General features: G+C 39.1%; 1 long non-coding RNA gene across 1 annotated transcript in view; it reads right to left on the reverse strand.

Annotated features, from left to right (window-relative positions):
• Positions 1-86: 86 nt before the first annotated feature.
• LOC135464959 (uncharacterized) overlaps positions 87-24288 on the reverse strand; it is a 46948-nt gene continuing 22746 nt past the window's right edge. Inside the window, exons 3-4 of the long non-coding RNA XR_010443694.1 lie at positions 543-572; positions 87-194 (exon numbers count right to left, since the gene is read on the reverse strand). This is a non-coding gene — a long non-coding RNA (uncharacterized LOC135464959). The remainder of the gene's footprint in view (positions 195-542; positions 573-24288) is intronic.

The raw sequence follows: 24288 nt of genomic DNA on the forward strand, positions 1-24288 counted from the left end.
CGTAAAGCGACCGAGATTGAAATCAATATTGACAGTGTCACTGAACTTCATTAACCCCACTCGTACATTGCCGTTGTCAATGTCTGCTGTCCTTAATAAATTCTGAATAAATTTTTTCAAATTCCCAAAATTTTCTTCTGTCACATTGTTCGATGACCCAATCATGATTATGATGTCCATTCGGTCGGAGCATTCTGAAAAAATACCCATATCGTAGAAGTTTTAGAAAAACATGTTTGCTATTCATTACCAAATATATTTTGAAGCCAAATTAAGGGAGTCAGTGTGAGCTTGTTTGAAGCCCTTATCATGAAAATGCTTGAGACCAGGATAGATAATTTATCATTTGCAAATTGCAAAACTACTGATGTGAAGAAAGACAAAAAGTGTGAATCTCGAGAAAAATGCTGTTTACTACATGTTTATTATGTTATGCGTAACTCCATTTTCTGTCCGATTTCTTATTTTATGTGCTACAATACAACCGTACATTCTGTATATCGTAGACAACTAATGAAAACACGACGGTTTTAACCCCTTACCTGCTGTCGAGGCTGCAGCCGATTCTTGACCTGCAACAATTACAACATTCTTATTCCTCTTATGAAATACTGTATTGGAAGGTTTGTACGTCAAAGAAGTAGAGGAAAAACTAAAATTAAAACGTCTTGTCCATGGAAGAAATAACATCAATTTGCCCAGAAGAAACGAAACCCTGCAGCAAAATACCCCTGGTTACTCCAAAGGGAGATTGTTTCAATTATGAATGACTTACAATCATGTCCCCTCTGGTCATCTTAACTTGTAACACCATAATCTGAAAAAATATTTCACTTATGCCACTGAAGTCGGTTTCATGACTGAAGGATAAAGGAATGCCTGGAACAAAGTGACTTTTTTCAAATCCAATTAATATCCTGTTCTACCCGCAGCGCGAGAGAAATTGCATGGTTGTACTGATTGAAGATAATTGATCAACAAACTTTATGCAAAAATATGAAAATTATGAAAATTCGTTGTGGCGCGCTGTAAAGTGTTCCAAAGCCTGAGTGTTCATGAATGACCTCTTACTTTATACTCAAAATCTTTTTTACAGTAAAAGACATGCTTATAAGTGAGACATCATCAGGTGTGAACAGTGTCAGAATGGTCACATTTTGTTTTGTTCTTTAATTTCACATCAGCTTTGATGACGATAACTTTCGAAATGTTGATTGAGCTGGGTGAATTTATTAGTGTATCATGGAGCCAATTTACACTCGATTCTCCCGTCTGACTACTCTCTAGTGTGCTAAATCCACAAAGAGAAGTGCCAAAGTAGATCACACTCATGCCAGCATAACGGGACAATGTGGCAATTTACGGCGAAACCAAAACAGGAAAGTCATTCTTAAAAGGTTTTCAGAATTTAGCAGAGTAACATCGTATGGCTTGTAAATAGAGAAGAGTTATTTTGTTCGTATGAAACGTTTCGGTGTACACTCTAAGATCATTGTCAAGTAAGTCCTTGCGTAACAGCGATTAAAGAATGTTGATGTCAATACACAATCCCTGAGATCGAAATAGGGAAGTAGACGATTTTCTGAAATCAGGTTGTCTGGCAAGCGTAAGAATTGAACGGTAACCCCATTATTCTAATAAAGCTGTATACTAATCTGTCAGTCTCAAAATTAGCGTTGTAATATACCAAAAGAAATCTTTCCAGTTCGCCTTCAGTTACGTCATTCATCTGTTGTGAAGACAGATTTTAAAACAAATTCACTTTTCTAAATCATGTTAACCAGGTATCGCACCTGAGTAAACAGTCCACTTGGTGAGAGCCCAATGGAATGCCCCCAAAACAACAAATTATGACGTCTTGTTCTATTTTTGCGGAATGTTCCTGATAAGACTCAACGTGATCCCTTCCGCTCTCTAGCGTCTATCTGTCTCCGTCTAACTTTGCTTATAGAGATAAGATAAGATCAGTTTGAAAAAGGCTTCAAGTAGCTTTCAACTGATTGCATGTAGAGAGTGGAATAATAAACACCCAACGCGTTGATGTAGCATTAAATGCGCTTCAATATAAAGTCATCAATGTTCTAACTCGTTTCCTCTTGTGAGACTTTCCACAGCAAAGGCTCAATAATCCGACAAATAATCTATTTGATCAAACGCGTAGATTTAGTCGTGACATTTTAAATGTAGGGACAGAAAGAGCAGATCTGCATTTCCATTGAAGCTAAGAGTCGAAAAGTCTATATTCGTATACCAGCCGTCAACCATAATGGATGTTCCGGGCAAACGATCGCAAGAATAATTTATGAAAGAACGAACAAAACAAGCCAACAACAAACTACAAAAGGATATACAATCAGACATTAGGATGCATTCGTGTGAAGAGAAACAGTCGGCAAAGATAGATAAGAGACACAATATAATGAACTGAAACCTTAATTAAAATGTTATTTCTTTGACCCATATCGTTTCAGCTACTAAGAACGTTTTCAACAATGGAAGATTCAAACAGTGTGTGAGTATTTTGTACATGATTGGTCACTGGAATGGCTGTGGATAGGGACATATATAGTTGCAGTTGGCTACGCACCACAAACCATTGCCGGCATCCTACACACTCAGCAGATTATGACTTGTGATTTGATAACGCATTACTCAATGAAACGTACGCCACTAGCGAGCTATTAACATTCGGCTGAAATTCTTATTTGAACCAGTAGACAGTACTAAAAACCTTAATCAGAACTGATATTGCATATTTGCCGTCCACACTGGCCAAAACGGAATACAACGACCTCTTAACCTACTTTGGCGATGAAATTTGAAAACCCATTTTCTCTTCCCATAGGCATAGGGGAAATTGGACAACATTATTATTTCTGTTTTGCCTGTTTTGTAAAATAATTACTGATGTCTATCGTTGAAAAAAAACTATGGAAAGATACTAGGGTAATACATGATGAATAGCAATCTGAGAACATGTTCCAGTAGATGTAACCCTGTGGATATATTCTCTAGCAGTTGAATGTCTTACGACTAAGTCCCGTCTGGTCATCTTGTGATTTGTTTGACTTCACTGTTGTGGCTTATACCTGTCATGGATTCGGGTTAATCCCCGCCCGAGCCCCTCACCCTAATGCTATTTGCACTCTCATTCCTGAAGTACTTCTTATTTTGTGTGTTGACCCATAAAAGTACCTCTGCTGCACGTTTTTTAAAAAGTAATATTCTAGACCTCCACGATTATCGAATTCCCACCCGTAGTCCATAAACACTTTTACGCAGTTAAGCCATGACCATGTATTTAAACCAAGGAAACATTTTAGACAATAATAATGCACTAAACAATCTTAGACTTGGCTAATCTCCCTTTACACTAGACAACAACAGACAACAAGAAACCGCAACTGTGCGGAAGTTTGGAGAATGTTAAGATAAGGTTTTATCTAATTGATGCAAAACAAGCGGACAGAAATAGTTATTGCCAGAGAGCATTGGTAAGATAGTAAAATTTTCGCGGTGGGAGGTTTGTTTCGGAATGTCGGCGTATGTACTAAGCCGTATAGGAAGACTTCTGTGTCTGACTAGATATAATTTGACTCCTACAGAAATCAATAGCTATACCAATTTGCAAATGGATCTAACGTTAAGTTCCTTCAATACCAAGTTCAACTTTTAATGCCACATCCAAAGACAAAAAACATAGTGTATCGCTACGGCAACGTCGTGGACATAACATTGCAAAGCCAGGTGAAACAGCCCTGCCTAAAGATGAAACTTCTTGGAGTTAGTGAAAAGTGCAGAAACCAAGAAATATTTCCCCTTGAGTTCAGAATTCCTAGAGACTGTTAACGTCTGTTAAAAAGCTATGGTGAAACGTGTTTAATTGGTGGCATGACTCAACTAGTGATAGGCTCAGCTGAATATTGCCAAGGCGCATGAGACTTCAAAGCTGCCTTGGCATCCTCGGTGGGAAATACTTAAAAAAACAAGGACAATTTACAAATCTGACTTTAACAGACACGACGTGCTAATTGGGTTCAACACGTGGCACGCATACTGAGCAACGTGAGTTCGCAAATTTTATGAATATTCCGTATGTCGAAGGATTCCAAAACGAACCCCAAATGCTTTTCCCACATTCAGGGAAATTAGAAGGATAACGTAGGTTAATATTAAGCGATGACATATTTTGATTTCGTTTAATGTACTCATTAATCCAGATTACTCACTTCTGCATTCATCTCATGAGCAACTGAGAATTACTATATGACTTGGGCAATTTCATATAATGATTTCTGACGTAAGACATTGCATCGTCATTAAGCTTGAGAACAGTCATCGCACAGTATTCCTATTTTTGCACATACAAACCTTGCTCCAAGCTGCCTAACAGTGTCAAAGGTAAAGCCCCCAGTCTCACGGATCGGCCGATTTGTTGAAATGACATGAAATGACGATGAGACATCGCTGGAATGGTGTATTGTGATTCCATATAATTTTCATGCTCGAATTACGTCTGTTGAGATTCGCAGTAATCTAACGCTTTGATTTATTTGATTTAACACAATATGTGCGTTTGAAAGATTTTTCGGGCGGTCAACACGAAATTGTGTTAAGTTTGTTAACAACCCTGTGAATGTTTGGAAAACAAACTTTAACACAATTTCGTGTTGACCGCAAGAAAAATCTTTTCAAACATACATGTCGTGTTAAATCAAATAAATGCGCGATAACACACGGAAAGAACTGTTGTAATATTCCATTGCTTTAATATATGAACTGTTTCAGGTTCCATATCAGAGGCGTTGGTTTCCCTCTTGCACTGTGTATTCTCTTTCTCGTATAAACCTGACTGAAAAGCTCACTAAGTCAAGTAAAGGAATCAGTCAGTTTTTACACTAGGTATATTACTAATTTAAAAAAACGGCTTAAATATCAAGACTGTTTCGGTCAGCTGGTTTAGGCAGTATTTCTCGTATTCTTCAAGAATCTGAGAAAATGGTACTGATCCACCTGGACCGTAACGACTGAACACGGGCAATAGTGACTGAAGTCAAGCACTTTAAAGCCATCAGCCTTACAAAACAGCGCAGTTCATAATTTGTAATTACTGCTTGTGTGTAACTTCCGTGTTCGATTGAGGTATCCCAAGGCTTGTGTTATTCTTAGAAGAAACTTGTTGAAATTTCCACAGTTTTGGCAGCAGAAGCCTTGACGAGCGAAAACATCCGTATCTGTAGGATTTTGTTTATTTGGTAGGCCAGTGAATATACCCCCTTGCAAGTTGATAGGAAATTGTCCCACTTCGGTGCAGTAGTGAGATGTAATTTTTTCATGAAGAAAAACAAGTAAAACTTACTTGAATATGAAGGACAGTTAAAGCAGAACATGAGTGTCAAAAGTTGGAGTGATGCGATTTGTACTTTTTTGTTTTATAAACGACAAAAGTAGGGTCAATAGCCGATTTTGCTATATTAAGGTGTTTTCCTGTAGGAATTCGCTTCATAATAAGAATAGGAATACGTGAACCAAAATAATTTCCACATATTTAATGTCTAGTTAAGGAGTTGTTAGCTACATGTATGACTAAGCATGGTGTTCGTTCACGCAATCATATTTTCATAATTCGAAAAAAAGAAAAAGGAAATAATTTGAAAGTTCAGAAGAACTCCACGTTTACCATAATATTGCATGGCTTTTAACCCGTTGTCCTCATTGGTCCAGTGGTAACATGTTTGCCTGGAATCTGTGCGTCTAAACAGACATTCATATACCAGCCGTCAACCAATAAGGACGTTCCGGGTGAATAATCGCAAGACCAGTACCCAAAACGACGTTTAACACAAATAACCAAAGAAATAAGAAAGTATATAAAGTACGAAAATAGGACGGAATCATGCAAAGAGAAGCGGTCGGCAGTTTTTAATGATGTTGGAAAGATGCAAGGTATGTTCTAGGCTGAGTGAAATCAGTATTCAAATCATATACGATGATAGAATATCAGTTGTGGGTAACAAGATATGTATATCAGTTGCGTTTTGATTGCAACTGTTCATATATCCAACGTGGCGATCTAACTGAACACGACGAATATATCGCCTCTAATGGCGGGTTAATCGGAATTAGACACAATCATGAAGCAGTGCACCAGACGTTCTGAACGCTCTGTCCATATTTACTTACAAGAGTACTGTACTCACTGTAAAACTTTACGAAATTGGTGTGAAAGCGTTTCATAGAATAACCTAGGCATACTACTTTTTGCAGTAATAACTTGTGACGTTGATTGAAATTGTCACACAACACGCAGAAACTAACAAATGCTACAACGCGCAACATGCACACGTCATACAGGGGTCCCTTCGGTACACTGCTGTCCAAGTAAGGATAATTTACAATGTCAAAATTGAAACTATCCCTCTTGTAAAATCTGCGAAAAACCTTGTATCGAATAGGAGCTTGATTCCTATGTCTGCTTACTTTTTTAGTGCTTAACGAAGTCAGGTAATGGAATTTATGGTAATCAGTTCAGCTTCATAATAAATGTCTTTTAAAGAGTCTGTCATATATGCATAATTCGTAAAACAATACTTGTTTCCAACGACAACATTAAACGTAAAAGGGTATTATCCTATGCATTTAACGACATACAGTAGGCTGATGGTTTGACTTGGCTGCACATTTCTCGACCCAATCTTGCTTGCACCATGATGCTATGGGGGCGCGTAGTTTGCTGCTATCGACGGAGTTACGTGAACAGTTAAAATAAAATCCTAAACGAGGTAAATTGATAAGAGGGCGTATTTCACCGGTTACGTGTGACCATTTGCCAATTATCACAAGAAACCCACGGTAATAGAGAATGGGGTCTCCGTGGCATGCTGGTCAGCGCGCTGAGGCAGGACAATGAGTCAGGAGCTTTTTACCAATGAGATCACCGTGAGTTCAAGATCAGCTCATTTTGGCTTCCTCACCGGTTGTACGTGGGAAGGCCTACCAGCAATCTGCGGATGGTTGAAAGCTTCCCTGGGCTCTCCCAGGTTTCCTGCCACCATAACGTAGGCTGACGTCGTATAAGTGAAACATTCTCGAGTACAGCTTAGAACACCAGTCAAACAAATAACTAATATAGGATGTATTTAAATGGATAAGTTGTCTTCGGTCCGGAAATGAACTTGACATAACATTGAAAGGGAACTGGCTATGTGAGAGCTAAAACGACTTATCATACGTTGTTTATTTAAGGGTGGTTCCTCAGTGGTTGCCCCAAACCGACTGCATGTATTTTCTTTATAGCCCGACAAACATTGGGTCGGTAATATACGCTCCACACTGATTATCAGTCAAGTACTAAACCAGAGAAATGTTGCCTGTAAGGTGAATATGTTCTATCTAACCCGTGTTATCTTTACACAACAAATAATGGGTTCATCGACCCTTTATGCGATTGTGAAGACAAGGCGAGATGTGGAGATTTATTGAAATTTCAAGAAAGAATATTTAAACTACGTAGTTGTCTGGCATCGTGGTACCTGTTGACGTAAGCAGTGGGCCTGCATGAAGAATAAGGATAAACACAAGTAAAGTACTTGCCAATAAAGCATCAAGAAAAGACAGAGTATTCTGTCCAAATAAAATTCACAAATGATCACAAGAATCAACAGGTATCTAAATAGCTGCATGATTTTGGATTTTAAGAGGAAAGCAAAATCAACGGTGTACATGTAATAAATTGCAATGATCATCACTGTGTTTATTTTCGTACCTAATTCTGCTTAGGAGACGGTGCTGTGGGTTGTGTAATTTGCTACTATATATGCATTTTCATGCACAGGTAGAATAAAACCCTAACTAAGAAAAAAAATGAGGAAAAACAAAAGGCCGTATTTCTCAGGTTAAGTGTGACCATTTACCAAATATCACACTGTCATCGCTCCTTCTGTGTAGTAAGCCTATGGATTCCTTGGACTGGTTCCCACTTTTCACTGATTCAGCTCGGATACCATTCAGTACGTCGAAACTGCCATTCGTATATCAATCATCAAGGTCGTTCCAAGTCAATAATCGCAAGGTCAGTTCCCAAAACGATGTATAAGACAAACCACCAAAGAATTAAGGAAGTAAATAAAGTACGAAAATATAACGGAATCGTGCAAAGAGAAGCAATCAACAGTTTTCAATGATGTTGAAAAGATGCAATTTATGTTCTAGGCCTATTAAGTGAAATAAGGGGCCTCCGTTGCTCAGTTGGTTAGCGCGCTAACACAGCGTAATGACCCAAGAGTCTCTCACCAATGCGGTCGCTGTGAGTTCAAGTCCAGCTCATGCTGGCTTTCTCTCCGGCCGTAAGTGGGAAGCAAGCTGCGGATGGTCGTGGGTTTCCCCCGGGCTCTGCCCGGTTTCCGCCCACCATAATGCTGGCCGCCGTCGTATAAGTAAAATATTCTTGAGTACGGCGTAAAACACCGATCAAATAAATAAATAAATTGAGTGAAATCAGTATTTAAAATGTTGTCTAAAATACACAGTTTCGTTCTCATCACTGTTCCTGGAACAACGCCCATTTGACGATTTGTCTTCCACAGATATGGTGGGCATATGTGTACCTTACATTTGGGAACGTTCATCAATAACATGCCGCTGGTCGGGGGTTCATGCCAGGTATTCCGGGGCCGCCATAGTATAAGTGAGCTATATTGAGTTTGGTGTTAAATAATAAAAAAAAGCCCAAAAAACAAACAAACCCAAAACTAAAAAAACAAACAGAACTGTCTTAATAAAGTGTAAATTGGAAATAACTAGGCACTTTTGGCTTATCGGGTTAATCACATTCGGCTGTCAAGGACTTTCTCAAAAAAAAAAAAGCAAAAAAAAAACAATCCGGATGTATTAGCTTAAAAAACTAACACCTACACAATGTCGTCGAGACATAGTTAAATGTGTCATCGTGACACAGTTGAATGCACCGCTTGTTCTCGGATGGCTTCGGACAAAACAACCCGCAGGACGAATTCTGTCAACTCCCTTCCTTCCTTCCTGTCATTTGAAATATGTACCATCGTCACATTTTAAAACCTACAATGAGTCTGCCTAGTTGTTCTCCAGTGTCACTTTGCTGTCTTTTATCCCGGGTAACGTGTTTTCTTAACGTCCGTTTTATGCGCTGAAGGATATTGTACCGTCTCAAACAGATGTAGAAGTCAGCAGTTCAGATTTGTTAGCATTGTTGAAAGCTTTGTTTGATGGTCACCTCCCTCCAAGAACATGTAGTGAAAACAGGAACACAGATAGACAGAAACATGGGTGTTTCTCCTTCTTGCCTTTCTAGAAACAGCAAATCCTTATCAACGTGTCACCAGGCGCAGATGGTTTAGCGCGTCTCGTCTGAGCCAACAATTTTGGTTTGAAATGAAAAAAATGTGATATAATGAGGCCTAGACAGCATCAAACTTTCATGAAGTACCATTGAGATGTAGAAAATGCCTTTCAAAATCCATAACAAACTGCTGATGAATAACATAAGTCATACGAAACAATGAATAAATAAACAAATGATAATCATATATGAAATCTGACATATATAGTCAAGTCGGCGTTAGGGTCCATACCTAAACATAGTTAATGATAAACAGGGAAGTTATTTATCTGTTGAGCTCAAACCCTCATCCATGATTTGAACTCATTGTTTCATGAAAATGGCTTAGAGTACTAACAAAAAAAATATGAAGGCGGAGGCCTACAGATATATTGGTTTGTGAGTAATGGAAGGTAGATAACACCAATCCATATTAATTTCTTCCTTAGAAACCATTAGTTGCTTTTTGAACGTTTACACTGCTAAATGCCGATAATAATTATTCCAATGCATGTTTATTGAATACAGTTTCCGTTTCAAACTTATTTCGAATAAAATTTAAAAAAAATGAAAACAACCAAGTCTATTACCACAGCCAAACATACATTTACATGTAGATGCTGATGAATGACACATGGAGTCATTACACAGCTGTAAGTGCCCGGCACACATGCACTCAGCTGATAACACAGTCACTACGATGTGAACATTTGTACAAGCACGTGAGGTTTTTAACACATGTATGCAGCCAAATAACGATTAAGCTGAGTCATCATGGAGGGCTCATGAAGGTTTATTTCAAATGCCAAATGAAAAAGTTGAGGTGTATGTAGAAGCATTATTATGGAAGGACGCGTAGTTTAGCGAGAAATTAAAAGACTTCGTCAGCTATTTTATCATATGAGTGTAAGTTAATTCATATGTACGAATCGCACGCCCCTATTTCGTAGTGTTTATTAAACAGCTAAAGAAGCGTGTATGTAACTTTATTACTGCAGAGTTTGCATATGTAATGTATTTGTCCAAACACATATACCAGCCCTCAAACAACATGGACTTTCCAGGTCAATAATGGCAAAGCCAATTCCCGAAACGACGAATAAACACAAACCAATGAGGAACTAAGATAGTAGGCCTATATACAAAGTAAGAAATTAGGACGGAATCATACAAAGAAAAGCAATAAACAGTTCTGAATACCTTTGGTCTCGCCAATTCACCTAACGTGAAGTCGATCGGATGTATAACTGTAGAGAAATTCTCGATGCAGTTTTTATATTGCCAGGAAATCAAAGCGCATACGTACAGATATTGCTTCTTTAAAAATTCTTAAGCCTTTTGTTTTAGTCCTACATGTTTGCCTGTATTATATTTGCAGGTACCACAGATTATAGTAACTGTACTTGAGTGATTTGTTCTTCAACTGAATCAGCTGGTTTTGTTGAATGTTGACTTTGACCCGTTATTGAAAGAATCCACGCATCGCACTGAATCGTTTGGTTGAAATCTCAGTTTCCCATGAAGCTCTAGTTTGAGATATATTTATATTCCTTATGACAGAATAATAGCATTTTTTACACTTTCTAAAAACTCATAGAGTACATACGGCAGACGTCATATTCTCAAGAGCCCCGTTTTTATACGTAACGCCCTTGTGCAATACGTTAACTAATTGCATGATACTATGCTGCGGCTGTAAATTTCCACCTGTCACTGTCTGACGTCTACAGGCAAGATACGAGATTTTTACTAGACAGGCCACTTGGGATAAAAATATGATAGCATCTCAGTGTGTGTATATCAACCTGGTTACAAGTCCAGACTTCGTACAGATGTCAGTGACTCCAAACATAGTCTCCGCCGCTAGGGAACTATGTCAACGGCTCACCACTTGCAATCAAGCCATGCAATACTATCAGTGTACAAGGTCACATCATTGTGTAAAGTCGTTAGATAAGCTTAGAGTACGTGGGAAGCTTAGCCGGTGGGCCCGTGGCTGACTTGATTTGCGCGCTAGCACATCGAAATGATCCAGGAGCCTTTCATCAATGCGATCGCTGTGAGTTTAAGTCCAGCTCATGCTGGCTTCCTCTCCTGTCGTACGTAGGAAAGCCTGTCAGCAACCTGTGGATGGTCGTGGGTTTCCCCCGGGCTATGCCGGTTTCCACTCACCATAATGCTGGCCGCCGTCGTATAAGTGAAATATTCTTGAGTACGGCGTAAAACACCAATCAAATAAATAAATCAAATAAGCTTAGATACTGAAAAGAAAATATACTCATTGTTTTAGCTTGCTTACATTTACAGATTTGTAAATATTGAGCTGTAGTGCGCAGAAGATACAATTACTAATTAACTGTATGTTAATTAGTAATTAACAGACATGCAGACTACGATTGTTTTGGCGTGACTAACTCCTATGCACGGCGATTAGAACGTGGGATTGGCCGATTTGAAAGTAGAGTGAGTGTCTTGTTGGTCCAGCTATATGTCGTATGTGTGGAGATCACGGAGTACAGCCACTCTGATATGTCGCGGGTGAAAGCAACGGACAATAACTTTGACCAGCGGAAATGTAAATATCTGAAGCTAATACGCGGATCACAACGTACATAATCAATTTTATTTATTATTATTCCATTTTCGCAATATATTGGTCGATATTGGTATTTTGGGCGCCGTGTTTATTCTCAACCTTCAACCAGCATTGCAGGGTGACCTTCTGGCCAGTACAGAAGTCATATAAAAACACTCGGTTGATAACATGTAAGAACTGCTGATTCTTCATTTTAATGATACCTCTTAAAATATATAAAGGAATCAGAAGAAATAACTATCCATTTATGACATAACAACATTGACCGTATTAACCTAACGAAATGGCCAATAGATTTTCGTTTCTTATTCAACATCAGTCTCCATTTATGAAGACAGAAAACAAAAATTACAACTATGGCTATTTTCATTTGTAAACATAAAGATGACGTTCACAAGTCCAAGTTTGAGATATAAACGCGACGAAATTCATGGTTTTCTGTACAGTAATGCTAACAACCTTGCAATGCGTGGGCAATGGCTGATTTATTTATTTATTTATTTGAACCACCCTTAAATAAACAATGTATGATAAGTCGTATTAGCTCGCACATAGCCAGTTACCTTTTAAATGTTATGGCACCGAAAGTTCATGCCTGGATGGAAGACAACTTATCCATTTAAATAGATCCTATATTATTTATTTATTTGACTGGTGTTTTACGCCGTCCTCAAGAATATTTCACTTATACGACGTCAGTCAGCATTATGGGGGGCGGAAACCGGGCAGAGCCCGGGGGAAACCCCATGACCATCCGCAGGTTGCTGACAGGCTTTCCCACGTACGACCGGAGAGGAAGCCAGCATGAGCTGGACTTAAACTCACAGCGACCGTATTGATGAAAGGCTCCTGGATCATTTCGATGCGCTAGCGCCCAAATCAAGTCAGCCACGGGCCCACAAGCTATGGCCGATAGGTTGGAAGTTTTTAATACTGGGGGTAAATTCTATAGGCTCGGATCACACGAGTTGTGAAGCTCGGAGTCATTCATTGAAGTCCACATGTGGACAGTCATTCATTCAAATCCACATGTGAGCAATTACCTACTTTAGTCCATTTGAGAGTAGTCATATTTATTGTCATTCGCTATAAAGGATTTTGATGGGTTTGCAGATATCGGCTCTCCATTTTCTATACAGAGCACTTTGTGAGCTTGTGTTTCGCCACTTGCTATTTTTGGGGACGTTATTTTGGAGCTGGTATCGCTCATGGTCTTTTTATGTAGGCTATTATAGGAAAACCTATAACAGCCTACAAGAAATATCGCACATAATGTTTAAATCCGAGGACGTCTTTTTATTAAGGTATTCATTGAGATGTGACTTTCAATTCAAATTTCACCTAGGCATGAAGCCAGAAAAGGCTCTAGCTCTATTGCTGAACGTATCAAGTATCCGTTTCCAAAAAAAAAAAAAAACACACGCTATTTTCCAAGAATAGGTAAATAAATTGCGTAACATTTTATTTCATTTAACATCATATGATCAAACACATAACATTCCATGTTCACAGCAGTTGCAATGAGTACAAAAACTGTCAGCAAATATACTACGAGAAAATAATATTCTGCCATGCAAGAAAGCATATAGACCTTCCTGCTGGGTAACGTAAGGCTAATGTCACGCAGGTAACATTCACCTCCAACTGCTATTAATATGAATTAAAAACGCACTTACTTTCTTATTACTTCGAATTACACACACTCGCCGAGCGCTGTATCTATAATGAAATGTTGGCACCACAGATCATCGCTAAAAACCACATGCGGTATAATATCTTTATCAGAATCCAGCTTCCGCGGTTTAGATAAATGCAATTCATCTTCGTATGTTTTTTTATTTACCACGAATGCCTAATGACGTAAAAGATAAAGGTAGATCTGGTATACCAATATACCGTTCATTAACCCGTTTCTACTTTTATTCGCGACCTTTTTTCCTTTTTGACAGTTATGGGTCCAGATGAAATCTGCTTTATGCTGATTACGCTTGGAGATCTTTTGGTAAAAAACGTGTTGCATGGGTATAGTCTGACACTTTTTGTTTACACATGTTTCAGACCGTGAAAAGGTATAGCGGCATTGAAAGTGAACAGTACAGATATGCAGTATGTGGTTTCGCCTCCGTACAGGCCCAATACGGGTTACTTGTTAATTGCATAAATGAAAAACGCATTAACTTTTATCGATAAATATCTCACATTTTAAACATTTGTAAGTACTGCGAGCTAAATATTCTAACATATGTTCGCTTCAAATTTTAGCTCAACATGGTGCATACTGTGGGGAGATAATTTGAAATTGGTCTACAGGAATCTCTCTCCTGTAATGGTATTACAGGTTAACTACGATGGTAACACATAGTTTTAGGGTAAATCTAGACCGGTGACGTTTAATAAATTGCCACTAACATCACTGCATTTTTTAAAATCTAATTCTGCTTAAGACATGGCGGACGTGTCATTTGCTACTATCTGTGAATTTGCATGCACAGTTAGAAAAAAAACCAAAACTGAGGTAAACTGACAAGAGACCGTATTTCAAAGCTGACATGTGACCATTTGCCAGCTATCACACTGTCGGCGATGCTCTGGTTCTATGCCGTAAGTAGGGCTCTGCCCGGTTTCCTCCCACCATAATGCTGGCCGCCGTCGTATAAGTGAAATATTCTTGAGTACGGCGTAAAACACCAATCAAAGAAATAATAATAAATAAATACTATGCCGTAAGTGTGTTACAATATTTCATATATATTCAGCCTGAATGCTAGTTTCAAGAGACTTTGTACCATAGAATGCATAAGTGCGTGCATTTGTTTATTTATTTATTTATTTATTTGATTGGAGTTTTACGCCGTGCTCAATAATATTTCAATTATACGACGATAACCAGCATGAAAGTGGAAGGACAGAGCCCTAGGAAGGTAGAACCCATGATCATACGCAGGTTGCTGGAAGACCTTCTTACCTACAACCACAAAGGAAGCCAGCATCAACTGAATTTAAACTCACAAAAATTGCATTGGTCAGCGGCTCTCCGGTCATTGCGTAAGTTCATGAATAAGAAAATAACTGAGATCTGACAACTTCGATTCCAACTGGTGTTGACTGCTCAAAAGTACTTACTACATGCCAAGCACCGCATGCAGTTCTATGAACACACCATTTGTTTCACGCCAAAGGGGCGATTCGTTCTAGAAGGTATCTGAAGGAATTGTTGGGTCAGACGAACTGTGTAAGATAGTCACGACAGCTGGTCTGTGCCACAGACGTTGCTTTGCAACATGATCAGGTCCATAATGGCCAGATTTCAACGGTGTCAAAACAAACACAACGAGTCCAAAAGCTAAAATGTGGTGCCGTTTGGTTCGTTTGGTTTGCGCTGAACGATGGAAACATACAGGTGGGCGTCCAAAATGATACGCCTAGTGGGGGTCTGCGGAATGAAGAGTAGGGAACCTCCGCCCTCTAGGCAAGCTTTGCGAAAATTGCGAGTCCAATTAATGCGACTTCCCTTTTATTTTTTTATTTGATCTGTGGGTTATCCTGTGCTCAAGAATATTTTACGATTATTGTCATTGCTGGAAACCGGACAGAGCCCGTGGGGTAACCCACGACCATCCACAGGCTCCTTCTCTTTTGAAACATAATTTGGTTCAATTCTTCCGCCTGCGCGGCTAACATATTACCAAAAGTCAAGGGCAGTTTTCGGTGGGCCCTACCAATTTGGTTGTAAGTAAGGACAAATTCAAATAAACGCCAAGTTTAACATATTTACGAAATAATCAAGGTATTGATTAATATGCTGACCTCCATGTGATTTACTCCAATAATAATCACCAAAAGATATTTATAGTATAGATAAAAGGTCAAACAAATATATCTGAATTTCTAGACAGGAAATGATTGCAAACCTGTTTATACAAGCAGTAACAAATTTATAAACTCTCGTTAGAGAACGTGTGGTAATACGACATAGCAATTGCTTGCAGTATTACCCTACCCCCTCACCCAAAAAATGAACAGCATATCCCGGCTTCCAAAGGTGAGTCAGTTCATGTAGATATAGAATCCACGGTTAAGACGAATTCTTCAATCTACAGATGAAAGTCCGATAAGTGGTTTATTGCCCAGCTGCCTGTGAATGTGTAACTTCTCAGGGCGGACGTGTTGACAGTAGCGCTGTCGATGTGTGTTTCCTCGGAAATATACAGAAAGTCACTTTCAGGGTTAACCGGGATTGAATGTACCCAATGGCACAAAAAGACAATGAGCGATACAAGCTCCAAAATAACGTCCCCAAAAATAGCAAGTGACGAAACACAAGCTCACAAAGTGCTTTGTACAGAAAATGGAGAGCCGATATCTGCAAACCCATCAAAATCCTTTATAGTGAATGACAATAAATATGACTACTCTCAAATGGACTAGAGTAGGTAATTGCTCACATGTGGGTCTGAATGAATGACTGTCCACAAGTGGACTTCGATAAATGACTGCGAGCTTCACAACTCCATCGCTCATATTTATAGACAACCGTAAAAGAAAATTCTGGATGGTTTGATCGTAACCATGTTTACGACACCAATACATATTTCCAGAATGTGTACCCTATGTACAATGACACTAAACTCATCAACACCGAAGCCTCGAGAACGTTGGACTGAATCACAATGTAGGCTGTAACGTATACAGAGGGGGAAAAGTAGGTCAGATACGGACAAATAAAAAATATAATACAATGTTTAAAGGCGGGGTTCAAAACGGGGTTTGGGTGATTCTATGAGCTGAATCATCGTGAATTTGTCATTTACAAGCAAACAAGGCTCAACTAGAAATCCTTAATTTATGTCAGTATTGTGAAACATTGATGCAAATTGGATGTATTCAATAATCGCGAGGCCTCCGTGGCTCATGTGGTTAGCGCGCTAGAGCAGTGTGATGACCCAGCAGCCTCTCACCCTTGCGGTCCCGGTGATTTTACGTCCAGCTCATGTTGGCTTCCTCTCTGGCCGTACGTGAAAAGGTCTACCAGCAACCTGTGGATGATCCCTGGGTTCTGCCCGGTTTCCTCCCACCATAATACTGGCCACCGTCGTATAAGTGACATTTTCTTGAGTACGGCGTAAAACAGCATTCAAATAAATAAATAAATAAATAAAACCGATAACCACAAGGCCAATTCTCAACACGATGTTTAACACAAACCAATAAAGAACTAAGAAAAAATATACAAAGTAAGAAATTAGGACGGTCTCATGCAAAGAGAAGCATTCAACAGTATTTAAAGATGACGGAAAGACGTAATGAATATTCTCGGCGAATAAATGAAATCAGCATAAATGGTTAGTGTAAGGATCATTTCAATGCTCAGTTTCCCTGCTGAGATTTATAAGGTATGTTGGTTTATGTACACGCTTATGCTGTGTTTAAGGTCTGCGATAATCACCTGGGACGTGTTGTCAAAACAGCTGTAAGATCTCGGCTAATTTGGAGCGGCATACCATGCCCAAGACTAATTGCGCGCGGGAGCCGAGACTTCCGCTATTACGTAATGAATGCATTTTCTCAGGTATCTCAACTTTTACTGAGCCCCTTTCCACAAAGGATTATATAACGTGACTGAGGTGTCAATTATTCAAAGTCGAGATGGACTGCAAAGTCCTACTGCAATTTTCTAGTTTTAATATCAGCAACTATCACATGAAATCAACAAATACGTATGTCATAAAGAATTCCAGATCGTCTTAAAATGGCAAGCACTGGTAAGTAGCCTCAAGTTATAGGGATTTAACACTTTGAATATGTTTAGGTGTTTTAAAGAACGGTTCAATCTAGCGGTTTATTTGACGCACTTGGGTCACGAAGTGAATCGGGAAAGAAGATCCTAAAATAAAATCCTGAGTCACAATGCCCCTTAGCCGGTCAAGTTCATGGGCACATGACACCTAGACAGACCATGTCTGTTTCGGAAGCTATTTCCAGTTGAAATAAATTCAGTCTAAGGCAGCATGACCGTACATTGTGGTGACTCATGTCGTAATCAAACACGTTTTAATGCCTAATACCATACGTGTCTGTTACATGGGCTTAGGGTTTAAGTCGTAATGTGAAATTTTACAACAATTTTTGTCTTGGAATTTTGGAACTTAATTTTGGGGTACATAGTGTGTGTCCATCAAACCCTTTCCCAAATTAAGCAAATTAAGATACATAATTTGTATATTAAGCACTGTATTTAATATTAATACTATTTATTTCTAATATCGGTTTGTACACTCCATTCCTGGTCCCGAAGCACTGGTCTGACTGACTGGGTGTGGTAAACAAATTTCCACATGAATCTTTAACATTTTACTGTATTTTTGCTGTATTTGCACAAGATCTTATTCTGTCGCCTACAAACAGAAAAGGGATCAGCATAAAACATAACTTGGGTTGTTGCTCGTTGGAAAAAGAGTTCAGTTAAAAATTGTTGCTAGATGCGAATTCAATGCAATATTATTGCCGGTCTAAGTTCAACAGTGATGCAATTAAAAAGTGAGTACCGCGACAGAATTGCATAGTTGCTTGTTGCGGTTTACAGAAGTACTTTAATTTGGCCCTTTCACAACATACATATTAGCATTAATCCTAGTCCTAACACATAGTGGTTTACAGAAATACTTTAATCTAGCCTTTTCACAACGTACGTCCTAACATTCAATCTCATCTTAAAACACTTCGCGCATTACTTCCGAAATTTTAGCTAAACGAGGCATACTACAAATACTAGCTTCTTGTAACCGTGAATCTGCTCACAGGAAGGAATCGTATAGCTTTACTCTGAACAGACAAGCGTATTGAATTAGTACGCTCAGAGTTATTTAAAGATGTTGCATAACAGTTCCCAGGCTTGGAATTCCGCTAAAGATAAGGCATTTACAGATAGACACGGATGGTGATAGGGGATAGAGACTTTGCCAGAGCCCTGCTACACAAACATGTCCTCCAACATGCGTGCAGCTAAACAGGTCGCCGCCTGCAACTCTTTTGATATCTTGTGCCGATTTTGTTTTGTTTTTGTTTCCTTGAGTTTTACGCTCTACTCAAAGATATTTCTCTTATACGATGGCGGCCATCATTTTTTTTATGGTTGAGGTGGGGGGTTGGGGTGGGTGGGGGTGATGAAAGTTGCTGGTAGACCTTCCCACGTACGACCGGTAAGGAAACTAGCATAAGCTAGATTTGAACTCACTTTATTGGCTTTGGTGAGAGGCTCCTGTAATATTGTGCTGCGTTAACACACTAACCACTAGGCCACAGAGGCCTCAGTGCCGTTTTACATTCGCGACTTAGCACCGTCGCTCGTAGTTTGTTCTGTTTGTCAGTTTGTCGGTCAGTTTTTATGATATGATGTACAGTAACCTAGGGTGTAAGTGCAAGGCAACAATGAATCCCGCAATCGTCCGAGCAAAGTTATGGACGTAAGAGTTCGCAGACACGACGGTGTAATTCAAATTATACCTGCATTACATGCGTGGGAATGCAAGACACAGACATGGTGGAAGGAAAGAGAGAGAGTCAAGTTTATGTACGTATATTGTTTGCATTCTTTCATATTTTAGTAGAGGATATTTGTGAGGGATGTCACCACTATTGCGAAGTTTCGCTTATTTGATTTTTACATGGCTTCTCCATAATTAGTTTCACCCCTATGTCCAATGTGAAAAAAAGTGCCAGTGTTCATTCAATTTTGAAATCAAAATAGTCTTCAGAATGGTTCATCGAGTTGAATTGAAGTCTGGAAACACAGAACTTATCCTCCTTGCTCTTTGTCTTCTGGAAAGAAGTGGAACTATTGTCTGTAATTGTTCATGTGAGATTTCTTTGTTCAGTTTCCGGTCTTTCTTTCCAGTTTACCTTTCGAATCCCGATAGTTAGAAACGTAACAGAGTAAAATATAGTTACTGAATTGCAAATTCCAACAATATTTAAGCCGGTGGAGAACATTTCCTGGATATCCAGCAAAGTTTCTACACAGTCGACTCTATATACCACTTAGCAGCATTGTTGGCGATGCTGTCATTAGATATGTATCATAAAATACAGTTAGTCTTTAAAATATAGTTTTCCTTAATTGACTAGATTATGTGTTATACAAAATTTATGTTCTCGAGTTTTAGCTAATGCTTAGTTCTTTTAACTGGCCTTAAACATGTCTGTCTGTCTCTTTTATTTCATATTAAATGTTGTCATTATCACATCGATAACCATTGACTGTTTCTTGATTTTAAGACGTTTTCGCCACGATGTTACTGACATATTGCCGAGGTGGCGTTTAGCTATAATCATCCATGCATTTATGTATTCATTCGCTACCTCATCCAGTATTAGCAACACCTGTGTAGCGAGGTAGCGAGGCAGCAATATCGTGGTAATCTCGCTGCCTTGCTGCATATATATGTAGATACCGCACCCTGTTTGGCATAGATTGATACAGTAAAAGGGGTTTCAACTTTCATACGACACATACATTCTTAGCAAAACCTGCCATTTGTTGAAATTTTTGGTAATGATTAGAAACTAAAGCGGAAACCGTGTCGCCATGCCACCATGCCTACTCAAGTGCATTAAAGGAGTCTAGTCATCCATACAGTAGGGGTCATATTCCTTACTAAGTGTATCCAACAAAACCATAGTGCGTCTTGTGCCACGTCTGCAACCAAAGCTACAGAAATGATCTCCTTGATATTTTCGAAAGTGCGGTTTGGAGTTATGCACGACATTTTTTTTTTTGGCATTCATGAATTAGTTTTCACAAAACACAGGATGTGTTCTGACAGAGGAGCAGGGGTTCGTACACCGCCTGGGTGGTCTAAAGGTTGTGAGATGCATCCACGACAGAGCTTAGTAATGATGAGTGGACCCAGTTTTAGGTTTAAACGTCATATTTTGTGTAAGTTTTTTGAGTCTTTGTATAAATCTATTAACTTTTAATTTAATTCATTGTAAGGTAAGCTCAAGAATGTTTCACCAAGAAGATGACAGTCAGTGTCAAGCATGCGTGAAGGATACCTGCGATCCAGCGGTAAACTTACGACCTTAACCTTATTTATATGTAGTCTTCTACATGACACTATCCGGCCGCACTTGGGAACGTCTGCAGCAACCTGCGGATGGTCGTGGGTTTCCCCCGGGCTCTGCCCAGTTCCTTCCACCATAATGTTGGACGCTGTCGTATAAGTTAAATATTCTTGAGTACGGCGTGAAACACCAATCAAATAAATAAGTGACACTAATCGGGAACGAACCAGGGTCTTCCACAGTAGAGGCAAACCACAACGCCGATGCTGAGATTAGTTGCTGTGATTTGGCGTATGGTTTAGCGCTGTATCTACTCTTTTTTGCAGTTCTGTAGCGGTGGTCCTTCTTATTGAACAATGAATCGAAAAAGTCCCTTATCGGGAACACCTGGCAAATTACCTGACTTAAAGCCACATTCTCGCTGTCGTATAAGTGAAATATTGTTGAGTACGGCGTAAAACACCAATCCAATAAATAAAAAAATAAATAAAGCCACATTCTAATTAACGAGAACGGGACTCGAGCCATTGTCTGCATTAGTTATGGGCTTATTTAATGGCTGTGAATATGTACAAGTTAGGAACGCCGTATACTGCTTTCTTGGCACATAGCAAAAAACAAAAATATTTCCTGCAGAACCAAATGAAAATACAGCAAATACTCTCCCTTTTTTCATAAACCTTGATTTACTCGGCGAGTCTGTATGTGTAAGCGAAACGACGTAAGTCGAGTGATAAACCGCAAATAATATATAATCAGCCAATTTCAGGTGAACCTCAAGATTTATGTGACGTAAACACATGTTACGTAAACATCAAAGCTAATCTGCTCTTCATGCGCAATAGTGCTGTTTTTCTCGTGCTTTTTGTTGTTTCTCCTTCCTCTACCTATGCGGAAACGCCTCTGTCAAAACTATTTACACAGCAGGTAATTAATTAATAACTATTTACAGAGTAGACAGGTTCGATAACTCTCAGACGTAATTACTGACACAATCGTATTTACAGATCTCGTTCAGGATCGTTGTTTTCACAGCGTTATTACGACGCTTTGCCAAGCTGAGTTGTTTATTAGACACTGTGTGAAAAAGATCGGGGTTATCATCGACACGAATCATAAGGCAATCACTTTTTTGTTGCTTCGGGGTAAACGTAAATGAGAAGGCGAAAAATATGAGTGGCATTCGAAGGGCAAGGCGGAGTTGTCTCTAAATCTATCACCATTTATATTTTATACCTTTATAACCATTTATAATTCATGCAGTGCTATGCAACAAAAAATTTGCTCATTTTAACACAAGGTCTGTAATATGAGTGACGCTGGAATATATTCAACATAGTATTCTGTTAGTTTTTCTGTAATCTTTTGTGTTGAACAAATAGAATATTTGTGTTAAATTTAACAGAATGTTCTGTTCTAGCATCAGGCAGATCACGGAATTTCTATTAAATTTAAACAACAAAATTTGGAGAGTAGAGAGCTTTGAAAATAAGATGAATAAATGTTGTACAAACTCTCCGGACACCATATAAGTAGTATGATGTAATGGCCCATTTCTTCACTTTTCCTTACCGGTTTGCGAAGCGAAGTTAATTTTGGTGAAAACATGTCTAGTGAACTGCCTTAGTCACATTCTAATAAGTCAGGAATTGCTCTATGTTGAACATGCTACGACGGTTACATATGCCGATTTATAAATGAGCAACGTATACGTATTTCCGATTTAGATTTTTTCCCAAATGCTGGAAAACAAGAATTTCCAAAATAGCGTTCTTTGCTATGTGAAGGCAAAGAAACGCTGATGTTGGTCGGGAAGTAACAGCCTGGCGTAGTTGTGGATAGCGGTTTTGTTGTTAATGCGGAAATAACTATAAGCTGTTAAAGGCGTCTAAATGGTCTGGTCGACTGCACCGTGCTAATTATTTAGGAGGCTCGCGACTTGCTTTATGGGACCTTCTGGAAAATAAGCCACGGAAGAATTCCGCAAAGCGTTTTATAGTCACATCTTTCTAAAAGCGTCCAGGGGAACAAAGTTAACAGCTATTCCGGGTAGTTCTTACTAGCACAGCCGGACTATATCATGAAGGCCAATTCGACTGACATACGCCACATGGGAAACTCAAAGGCTGTTTGCTTTAATAAAATCCGTTTCTTTTTCCACCCATAGTGAGGCTATCTACAATTAAATCAACTCCTCCGTGTGTTCGGACGTTTACTACAATTTTGTTGTAACTGGCATCCATGATCTCAACGTTTACATCAAAGGCTACCCTACCTTTTTACTGAAGGCTGTTGCCCATGTGTTTTGGATACCATCTCACGGCTTATTCATTTTTTATTTGATGGTTATCAGGGATACCGATGCTTTATTTCATTGTGATATCGATGACTATCCACAGATACCGATCACTTATCCCACTGGAATATTGATGGATATCCTGGATACCAATGACTTATTCCACTGGGATAGTGTTGGTTATCAGGAGTACCGATGGCTTATTCCACTGGGATGTTGATCTTTATCAGGGGTACCGATGACTTACTTCACTGGGATATTGATGGCTATCCCGGATACCGATGACTTATTCTACTGGGATGGTAATCAGGAATACCGTTGACTTATTCCACTGGGATATTGATGGTCATCAGGGATACCGTTGACTTATTCCACCGGCATATTGATGGCTATCAGGGATACCGATGTCTTATTCCACTGGGATGTTGATGGTTATCAGGAATGCCTATGGCTTATTCCACTGGTATATTGATAGTTATCAGGAATACCGATGACTTACTTCACTGGGAAATTGATGGTTATCAGGGATACTGATGATGGGAATATGGATAGTTTATTCCATGGACACACCGAAGGGTTTTTTAACGGGGTGCTTGCTTTTTTGTCCCACGGCCACACGATTGGTTTATTCTATGAGGATACCGACGGATTATCACATGACAAAACCGATGCTCCTGGCGATGCGGATAATTATGTGGAGGAGAGAGTATCTCCTTTTTCCCCAAATAGGAAAGTAGATTCAAGGACGCCTTGACCTTGAAAAAGTTAAGGCATCTGGGTTAAGTGCTTAAAACTTCGTCCCGGCCACAGTGACCTTTCGATCGCTATCTTGTATATTATGTATCACTTGCACAGCTTCCATATCAGTGTTTATTTCTCACCACCATATGACGCAGTTTGTGGTTTGAAAAAGTGAAAATGAAAAGAGACATTCGCCGCTACATTTTGGCAAAACATTAAATTATCCATTTGACTTTG

This window comes from Liolophura sinensis, chromosome 4 (assembly GCF_032854445.1).
Source record: "Liolophura sinensis isolate JHLJ2023 chromosome 4, CUHK_Ljap_v2, whole genome shotgun sequence".
Lineage (NCBI taxonomy): Eukaryota > Metazoa > Mollusca > Polyplacophora > Chitonida > Chitonidae > Liolophura > Liolophura sinensis.